Below are 10779 nucleotides of genomic sequence, written 5' to 3'. Positions count from 1 at the left end.
GGTAGGGAGGCGAGCAGGCCAGAGGTGGATGAACGCAGTGCCCTTGTTTGGGTGTAGGGCCTGATCAGAGCCTGGCGTCCATATGACGTCCATATCTGAATAATGAGGCTAACATTATCATTTGGCTATTTATTACTTTTGAGAGACTAGCAGGGATATTCCTATAAATAAACCAATATTATAAAAAAAACCTACATCCTAATTCCTTATAATACTACTTTTCATCGTATTGGATATGCTTAGCTAAAGGGGACATTTCTGCGATTGCTACATCCTATTTTGACTTTTAAATTAATGATACACAGGCTGCCTATTGACTCTTGAAGAATATATAACTTTTAAATGCCTAATGAGCTTCGTTCACCTGTCTTACTTCAACAGAACCCAAAATGTACTTTTTTATGACATTGTTTGAAACAACATACATATAAACAAACACTGTATGGCTTCAAAATGTAATTAAAATGATCATTTTGATCTCTTGGAGGGTCATTTCTTGAGTAAATATCTCTCTGACTGATTACTTTTCTCCAACCTTATCACTCGGCTATTTACCAAAATATTGGTTGAGTGACCACTATGCTGTTGTTTTGAACTGTATATTGCCTTTTAACAAATGAATGCATGAAAAACTGAATGGATGGATGCATGGATGACTGAATATGTAAKTGAATACAAACAATATGATAATAGATGKATGTTTTTCTCTTTTAATTTTATAATATATAAATAAAGGAATAAATAAATACATAGCCTCTATTCCATCCAGGAATTCCAAGCCTCTTGAAAGGATTGCATCATAGGCCTACGTAAGGAATTGACCTCATTTATTCATTAATAGATATTAGGAGGATCCCTGATGCAACTTAAAAAGGTCTATATATATGACTAAGCTAAATCAATTAATTTTATTTTCATTTTTTACCCACCACCACCCCGCCTCATTCAGGGGTCTAAACTATTATCTATTAAAAGCTTGGTTTGTTTTATTTCCATTACTTTTTCTTATTTCTCCTCAATCATAGTAAGACAACGGGGTTTAAACATTGGACAGACTTTATAAATAAACATCCCACAATGTCAAGTGGGAGATAAAAGTTCCTGGTCCACTGCTACCCAGATCTCCCCACCCCCTTCAGTCCACTGCCCAGTGTGATTACCACACAAAAACAAACAGGAAAAACTAAAAGAACAGCACCTCACAAAGTACAAAAACACATTCAAAATAAATTACACAAAGAAACAAAACAAGAATACCTAACATAAAGTAGAATTATCATGTGACTGATCAGCAACAGTTTAATGTGAATCCCCTCTGATGGTTGGAAAGACTGCTCAATATTGTAAATCACTCTCATTGGTTTAGACAAGAAGACATTTGGAAAAGTACAAAATACATTACAATTTTTTTCACAGTTTTTTAAGTGACAGACAATACAGTTCAGTTCAACACAGGTACAAAAGGGAAATACAACATATAAACTATATGAATGCCAATTTGAGAACCGTAACTCCTGTCTAATAAAGAGTTTAATACAAAAAAATGATAATCACTGTTCAGGTCAGGGCTCTCCACGCTGTTCCTGGAGAACTACCCTTCTGTAGTTGAACTAACCTGATTCAGTTTATCAACCACCTAATTGATCAGGTACGCTAGATTAGGGTTGGAAGCAGTGCAGGTGAAATGTTTTAATAAAACCAAAAACAAGAACACGACACTAACATAAGGCTGAAGGCGATACACAAGAACAGTACCAACTGTGATGAGTGAACCTGGGAGTGACATATTAAGGGGAGGAAATGATGAAGGTAATGGAGTCCAGGTGTGAATCATAATGATGTGTGGTGAAGAAGTTATTAAGTAACATATGAAAAGATCCCCATCAAAACCGTCAGTTTCAGCTGGAGATTCTACAGATCCACGATGTTGCACTTCCGTGTTGGACTTCTGCATCTGCGGTGAAAGGTGGCAGAGCTAGAGCGTTGTTTGTCAGCCAAATTGGTCTTCTAACAAAACAAATCTGTTTCTCACGAAAAAGTCTGTAGCGTCAACGGTTCGTATATTTAATCAAATCAAACTTGATTTATCACATGCGCCGAATACAACAGGTACAACCTTACCGTGAAATGCTTACTTACAAACCTTAACCAACAATGCAGTTCAAGATAGAGTTAAAACATGTTGAACAAATATTCCAGAGTAAGAATTTAAGTATCACAATAAAATAACGAGGCTATATACAGGCGGTACCGAGTCAATGTGTGGGGGTACAGGTTAGTCGAGGTACTTTGTTCATGTACTAGCTTTAAGCACCAGCTGACAGAGCAGCTCACAGATTACTGCACCTGTACATAGCCCATCTATAATTTAGCCCAAACAACTACCTCTTTCTTTTCATTTTGCTCTAAACTCCCCATTAATGTCACAGGACTCATCTGAAGGTAACCATGCTGGTAAAAAATAAAATAATGGAAGTATGGAGGGAGTTTTGTGCCTACCCCAAAAAAACTACAAAATATTTCCTGAGCTTGTTTTTGTTGTTGTCTCAATCTACACACAATTCCCCATAACAACAAAGCAAAAACAGGTTTCGAGAAATTTTTGAAAATGTTTACAAATTTGAAACTGAAATATCATATTTACATAAGTATTAAGACCCTTTACTCAGTATTGTTGTGAAGCACCTTGGCACCGATTACAGCCTCAAGTCTTCATGGGTATGATGCTACAGGCTTGGCACACCTGTATTTGGAGAGTTTCTCCCATTTTTCTCTGCAGATCCTKTCAAGCTCTGTCAAGTTGGATGGGTAGCGTCGCTGCACAGCTATTTTCAGGTCTCTCCAGAGATGTTCGATCGGTTCAAGTCCAGGCTCTGGCCAGGCAATTCATGGACATTCAGAGACTTGTCCTGAAGCCACTCCTGTGTTGTCTTGGCCTGTGTGGTTAGGGTGGTTGTCCTATTGGAAGGTATACCTAAGCCCCAGTCCGAGATCCTGAGCGCTCTGGAGCAGGTTTTCATCAAGGATCTCTCTGTACTTTGCTTTGTTCATCTTTCCCTTGATCCTGACTAGTCTCCCAGTTTCTGCCGCTGAAAAACATCCCCACAATATYAAGCTGCCACCACCCTGCTTCACCGTAAGGATGGTGCCAGGTTTCCTCCAGAAGTGACGCTTGGCATTCAGGCCAAAGAGTTCAAACTCGGTTTCATCAGATCAGATCATCTTGTTTCTCATGGTCTTACWCCTTTAGGTMCCTTTTGACAAACTCCAAGCTGGCTGTCATGTGRCTTTTACTGGGGAGTGGCCTCTGTCTGGCCACTCTACCATAAAGGCCTGATCGGTGGAGTGCTGCAGAGATGGTTGTCCTTCTGGAAGGTTCTCCCATCTCCACAGAGGAACTCTGGAGCTCTGTCAGAGTGACTTTCGAGCTCTTGGTCACCTTCATGACCAAGGGCTTTCTCCCCAGATTGCTCAGTTTGGCCGGGCAGCAASCTCTCGGAAGTCTTGGTATTTCTGTTTTTATTTTTAATACATTTGCAAAATGCCTAAAAACTTGTTTTCAATTTGTCATTGTGGGGTGTTTTTGTAGATAAATGAGGATTTTATTTTTTAATTGATTTTAGAATAAGGTGTAATTTAACAAAATATGGAAAAAGTCAAGGYGTCTGAAAACTTTACGAGTGCACTGTATCAAATAACCTGACAATGATCCACATCATATGGGTAGAATCGAGGCCTTTTCCAGTCATGAAATACGAAGCTATGGTTCTCATTGGCGAAGACTGAACTCAAGTTAGGGGTCATGTCAGACTCTCCTATACCACTTTGCCCAACATGTTATAAATATGTTGTAAATACACCCCTTTTAGGTGGTATAACTTGTATTATTACCATAGGGCTGTGATACCCATAGCCTTATGGCTTCAGACTGAGCATTTGTCACTGGAAATTGCTGAACATTGAACATAGCTGAGGATTAGGGTATTTCATTCATTTCAGTCTCTCTATTCAGATAGCTAACAACTAAGTCTAAAATAAAACTCCCAAGGCGAGACTTTTCTTGAATGAATATATTGAAAACGTTTAAATACAAAGCACGTGCCAAGGTACCATGTATCTGGCATGATACCAAACCAGATAGCCAATTACCATATYAGTAGCAAATAGCCAACTCCTTTCATTACTCTAACAATGTGCAAACACCTCTGTACAATAACAAAGCATATTACACTAGAAACAGTAACAAAACTACACTGTTGTATGTTTTCAATTCGTTTACATGACACACGAGCAAACTAATACAGCTGACGGCATACATGAAAGGCAATTTGTGTGAGTATATGCAACCAACTAACATTGATAAGTAAGCAATTCTATCAATAACAAGATTATCATCACTAGCAATATGCTTGAATCGAATTTACAAASAAATATTTTCCGAGGCTGAAGCGTGACAAGAAATAACTGCACTGAAAGAACAAGCACTTGGCGATGTTCTTAGCTACTTCTCTGCGTGCAGAACGACTGCTCTACTCAACTTCCTGTTTCCGTACAGTCTAAGTACCAGAAAGCTCCACTATGGGGCCGATAAACACCATGGAACACAATGAAAATCCATTTTAACCACTGTAATAAAATAATCTGTTGTTCTATTCTAACAGAAAGGCAGCACACTCCCCGCCTGGTTTATAGAAATTGTGCCACTATGAAATAAAACATGTATCAAGAAACAAATAATGTCCTTTCTTTATTTTTATATTTTGTCTCTAGGATGCTTCAACAAAAAGAACAACAATCTCTGGATTGGTCTCAGAAACACCTTAGCAGCCCCTTGCTTGACAATTTTTAGTTCTACTTTCCTAACCTTTTTGTCGGTACTGGGAAGGTTTTGACCACAAGCTGACTGGCCAGTCATTTCTGTGTGCCTGACTGTCTTTCAATAAGACAACAGCTCCCACTTTTACATGTGTCTTTTCTGCGTCTCTGCAGCGTTGTCAGGTCCCAAGAACCACCCATATGAGACGAGTTGGGGATTAAATATTTAAGTACATCCCTTGTCTGAGAGGTATTTAGTCAGTTTTGAGTCATTTGTATCGATTCTCAGTTCCCTGCAGGCACCTATAAAGTTTGAACCTCGATCAGAGCGTAGCACTTTTGCTGGACCACGGATAGAGAAAAAACGCCTCAGTGAGTTGATGAAGCTGGATGTGGACATGGATTCGATGAGCTCAATATGGACTGCTCTAGTAGACATACATGTAAAAAGTACCGCCCAGCTCTTGGAGTCTGCACTACACCTCTTTTATTTATTTTATTTCACCTTTATTTAACCAGGTAGGCCAGTTGAGAACAAGTTCTCATTTCCAACTGCGACCTGGCCTGACCTCTAGTGCGACGAGTTATGACATTCCATGGTCCAAACATATCAAGTCCAACGCTGGTGAATGGTGGTTCAGATGTGAGTCTGTCTGCAAGTCAGCCATCTTTTGGTCAAGTAACCTCCCTCTAACATTGCTGCAGGTGACACACTTGTGGATGATACAGAGACCAGACGTTTGCTCCCAATATCCAGAAGCCTGCTGCTCGAATAGCTCCATTGAAAAGCGACGGCCCTGGTAAGCCACTAGCTCGTGATAATGTCTTACCAGCAGAGTGACGACATGATGTGTCCGTGGATGATGAGAGGATGTTTTTCGTCTTGTGACATGTCGGCAGAGGATAAGCGGCCTCCCACCGTCAGCAACCCATCCTCACCAATCACTGCATTCAGCTTTTTGAGTGTACTTTGTTTTGGGAACTCTTTTCCTTTTTCAAGGCATTTGAATTCCTCTTTGAAGGCTTCATGTTGCACACAGTGAAAGATTGCTGTTGTGGTTTGTGACAACTGACTTGTACTGCATGGTTTATTACAGTCCTGCCAGCCTCTGCAGTTGGTGTTGTCCGCACCTTCATGGAAGGATCTGGCAACATGAATGAGTCGTGCTGTGGCTCGATTGAGAGCTTTCCAGCTTGAGAACTCTCAAAGCGATGAGAGCCACGTTGAGCTCCAGAAACCTTAGTGGCGAAGGCTTGGACATCTGGTCGAATCTCTGCATCTGCGTGAGGCGCTACAAGGTAAAAATTGATGGTCTCAGGCTCACTTGAGTTTGTTTGGGTCAGGAAAGGGGACCTGAGAACCAACTGGTGTGCTTTAAGAGCGCAGCTAGTATGGGCCTGGTTGCATGGTCTGCTGGATTGCTGTCAGTGTTTACATAACACCACTGATCTGGATGGGTAGACTTCCTGATGCGAGTTACCCTATTGGCAACATACACATTGAATCGTTTGGTGACATTGTGGATGTAACCGAAAACTATCTTACTGTCTGTGTAGAACTTGGCCACATTTACATCAATGTCCATTTCGTCTCTGATCAGTTCATACATCTCAACAGCTAGCACAGCCGCACACAGTTCTAGGCGTGGGATAGTGTGGGCCGGTCGAGGGACAATTTTGATTTCCCCAAGATAAATCCAACATGGCATTGACCTTTCCGAGTCAATAACTCTCAGGTAGGCTACCGTTCCTATGGCTACTGTAGAGGCATCCGAGAAGATGTGCAGCTCTCTTCTTTGAGTGGTAGACAAGGAGACTGGGATGTAGGTCTGCTGAATATACAGATGTTCCAACTCCATCAAAGATTCCTTCCACATTTTCCATTCATCTTCTTTTTCTGGGGAAGAGGGGCATCCCACTCACTCTGGTCAGAAGAGAGTTCTCTGATTAAGGCTTTACCTTGCATTGTTATTGGAGCCACGAACCCAAGGGGGTCATAAAGACTATTCACTGTGGACAGGATGCCTCTCCACGTAAAAGGCTTCTCATTGTGGGACACCTGGAATGTGAAGCTGTCTGTTTCAGGTTCCAGCAAAGTCCCAGGCTCCGTTGAAAGGGGAGAGAGGGAAGGGGAGAGGAAGAATAAAATGACGTTCCATTTCAGGCCTTTTGTCTAAAGTCTTGCGAAGTGATGTGAGACGGTTCATGGCCTGTCCCTGTTATTAGGAAGGTCTAGTGGGGCGGAAGGGTAGTGGAGCCACCCAGTTGTTTCCATAATCCTGGAAAACCTGTTCGTCCATAATGTCCAAGAAGGCTTTGTCCTCCACTGATGGTGCTGGTTTATCATCGTCTTGTGTTTCAAACACGGAACATCCCAGGCTGTCTGTGTCCACAGTTGTGCTTGGATCTCTCGAGTGCACTGTGGAGAGAGAGATGTGTTTTTGAGCAATGCTGTTGAAGTTCTCTTTCACCTGGATGAAGTCAGGGCAAGGGCTCAGATAGGATGTGCGACCATTTTGAAGTATGTTTGTCTTGAACACGTTAACACTGGCTGGTCGGTGAGACGTTCCAAGACAGACCTCACCACGATGACACACCCGAGGTCGAGTCGCTATGCATAAGGAATGTTGTGGGGCCCATTGATTTGCTCTTGCACCTTGTGTAGCCTTAAGATGTCTCGTCCTAAGATCAGGAGGATGGGAGCGTCTGTGTCCACAGCTGGAATTTTGTCTGCTACTGTTTGCAGATGGGGATGATGATACGCAATGTCGGAGGAGGGAATTTCAATCTATCGTCTGGCATCATGTCATTCCAGGTGATTACCTAATGATGATGGTTGAGAGAATGCCAAGAGTGTGCAAAGCTGTCATCAAGGCAAAGAGTGGCTTCTTGGAAGAATCTCAAATTAAAATATATTTTGATTTGTTTAACACTTTTTTGGTTACTACATGATTCCATAGGTGTTTTTTCAACGTTTTGATGTCTTCACTATTATTCTACAATGTAGAAAATAGTAAAAATAAAGAAAAACCCTTAAAGAATAAATAAATAAAGACAATTGTAGCCCTAAGAAGTTAAAGAATAAATGAAGAAAATTGTGGATTGTCGTCTCACAAACTATGAAAGCGTTATGAAGAAAATTCTATAGGCCTATGATGCCTACATGAAAACAAAGGGTTTACTGACTCCAAATACACCAGAATCCTGAAGAATTAAGAGAAAACAAGCATAGAAAAGGTTATAGGTGTTAATAAAAATTAAAAAACAATGTAAGGCTTTCTAATATAATATAATTATTTTGGTGACAACCTGGTTGATTAACAATATTTGGTTGTTATCACGTTTGGTTTTTTATATAAAAATATGTGGGACAAAAAATAGACAGCTGCTCATCAAGCATTGCTCAAATAACTTTCAAAAGATTGTTCCAAAGTTTGACCCCGAAAAAGTTTGTTCCAATGAATGAAGTCGTACAAAAATGAGTGTCTTTCCCTACGTATTAAGTAGCACAAAAATGCGTATCTTTTCACACAAAAACGCACAAAAGTGCTTGAAATATGCAAAATACTTTTCGTACATATTTGCACGAATTGAGTGTGAGATTGTGTTGCAACACAACAAACCAATGTGCCAACGTGTTTTACACCATTGGTTGAAACAATGCAAATATTAACAACCACTGTATATCTTCAAAATGTAGATAAAACTAGAATTGTGATTTTATGGATTATCCTTCCTTGCATCTATAGTTCTGTGACAGTGGTTCTTTTTTTCAACCTAATCTCTTAGCTATTTACAAAAATAGTGTTTGAGTGTGCTTTGGTTTTGTTTGAACTGCAGAGTTCACCTTTAGGAAGTCAGTCTATAAAAAAATGAATGCACGAAAGCATGAATAGATGAATGCAGGCATGCATGAATTAATTATATAAGTGAATGAAAACAATATGAGAATAGTTGTATGAATTTTTTATTAAATTGTATTATAAATAAAACACGAATAAATAAATACATAGTGTACACATAAATATCAGTCTACCAATATATATAAATAAATAAATCAGTCATTCAGTCAATCTAGCAGCCGGCCAGTCAGTCAGTCAGTATATATATATATCAGCCATCAATCTGTTAGCCAGCCTGAGGAATATGTCACGTCTCCAATGATGATTCTGTGGTTCTCCTCACGGCTTGACTCTGCTGTCAATGAATTTCTTGAACTGCACCAAGTTTTCGCGAATCTCCTTTCGCACAATCTCCCATGCGCATGCGCTGTGTTCCTGGAGAGCGTACAAGATATACATTTTATTTCAGTCAACTCAACCACTGCAGGTGATGTTGCTCCAACGCATCCATCTACATAAAAACGGCACTGGGCAATTCCAAGTTTCATATGTGAGTTGTGGCATTGAAATGTGTCCTATTTCTGGTGATCTAGAACTTTTGCTCAGATTAATTTAGCCTCTATTTGAGGACATTTTGGAATATTGGACCCACCTTGTCTTTCAAGACGGTGTTAAGCTTGTTGAAATATGTTTTCAGAGTAACCGAGCCTCCATCTCCAGAGGATTTCCAAACACCACCTACGACCTGAAGACATATAAAATGCTGGTGAGTGCATTATTCTGAGACGGTTATGGAAATATATAACAAAAATATTTGTAGTATATAAATTATGTAAATACCAATGCCCACGAGTGTCTGCCCCAAAATACACTGAGTGTACACAACATTAGGATCACCTTCCTAAACATTGAGTTGCACCCCGTTCTACCCTCAGAACAGCCTAAATTCGTCAGGGCATGTGTTCCACGGCAATAGTGGCCCATGTTGACTCCAATACTTCCCCACGTTGTGTCATGTTGGCTGGATGTCCTTTGGGTGGTGAACCATTCTTCATACACAAGGGAAACGGTTGAGCATGAGAAAGCCAGCGGCGTTGCAGTTCTTGACACATTCAAACTGGTGCGCCTGGCACCTACTAGCATACTCCCGTGAAAGACACTCTATGTCATGTCTATATCAGTCTATGTCATGGAAAGTGCCGTTCTTCCTAATGTTTTGTACACTCAGCGTATAACCTATAGACTACACAAGAGGGATCATACTTACACATAACTCTAAGTTTTGAACTTGACGATATATGACGTTTTGGAACTGGTTAAGTTTTTTTTTGTTCCACGTGACAGACGTCAGACTGTTGTTATATAATTGGTCCACATATCGCATAGCCTCTAATGCACCACAGAGACGTCCTCACCCTGGATAAAATAAAACAGGGTTTTAGGCATTGGGTGTCTAAAGAAGTGGTTAAACTTCCAATTTACCACACTGTACTTTAGTTATACTGTACTTTAGTTTATCAAAATACTGAAGTGTATCCTACCTCTGTGTTTTTGTAAACATCCTCTGGAAACAGTTCGAGTTTTCTTCTGCACACTTAAGTGGAAAGAGTCCACCCTGAAATAGAATTCATATCAATATCAAGAAGTAAACTATATTGTGATAGTAACCTTAAATGAAACAATGTTGTTCAAACGTGAAAGCATTGCTTAACAATAAAATGTGCTATAATGCAAAATAGAAATTAGAATATCATTGCGAATTTTGCGCATCATTTTGTGCACACCAAATAGCGGACTGGTGCAGTTTAAATTCCTCACCTAATCTGAGAGCAGGTCTATGCTCACGTCGTTCAGCTTCCCCAACTACACTGCGTCCAGTTGCAAGGTGTTGGTGCTGCTGTGCCTTGGCAGAACAGAGTCAGGCAAATGCTTAACCATTTCAATACAGCCATGTTTCTTTTATAAGACTTGAATGGAACAGCTATTAAAAATGAATAAAGACGGATTATCTTAATCTTGATTGATATGAAACCTAGACTGTTGAAGTTGCCCATTTTATACAACACAAGTATCGCTACGTAAAGGTGTCAAAATCCCTTTGTGGTGAAGAAGGGTTTCGTAG

The 10779-nt window shown here is 40.1% G+C and overlaps 1 pseudogene; it reads right to left on the bottom strand.

The window, feature by feature from the left end:
- Positions 1–8996: 8996 nt before the first annotated feature.
- Positions 8997–10609, bottom strand: LOC112076866 (interferon a3-like; annotated as a pseudogene).
- Between the last annotated feature and the right edge of the window lie 170 nt (positions 10610–10779).

Source organism: Salvelinus sp. IW2-2015, unplaced genomic scaffold (genome assembly GCF_002910315.2).
Source record: "Salvelinus sp. IW2-2015 unplaced genomic scaffold, ASM291031v2 Un_scaffold4096, whole genome shotgun sequence".
Lineage (NCBI taxonomy): Eukaryota > Metazoa > Chordata > Actinopteri > Salmoniformes > Salmonidae > Salvelinus > Salvelinus sp. IW2-2015.
This window is presented reverse-complemented; position numbering and strand designations above follow the sequence as displayed.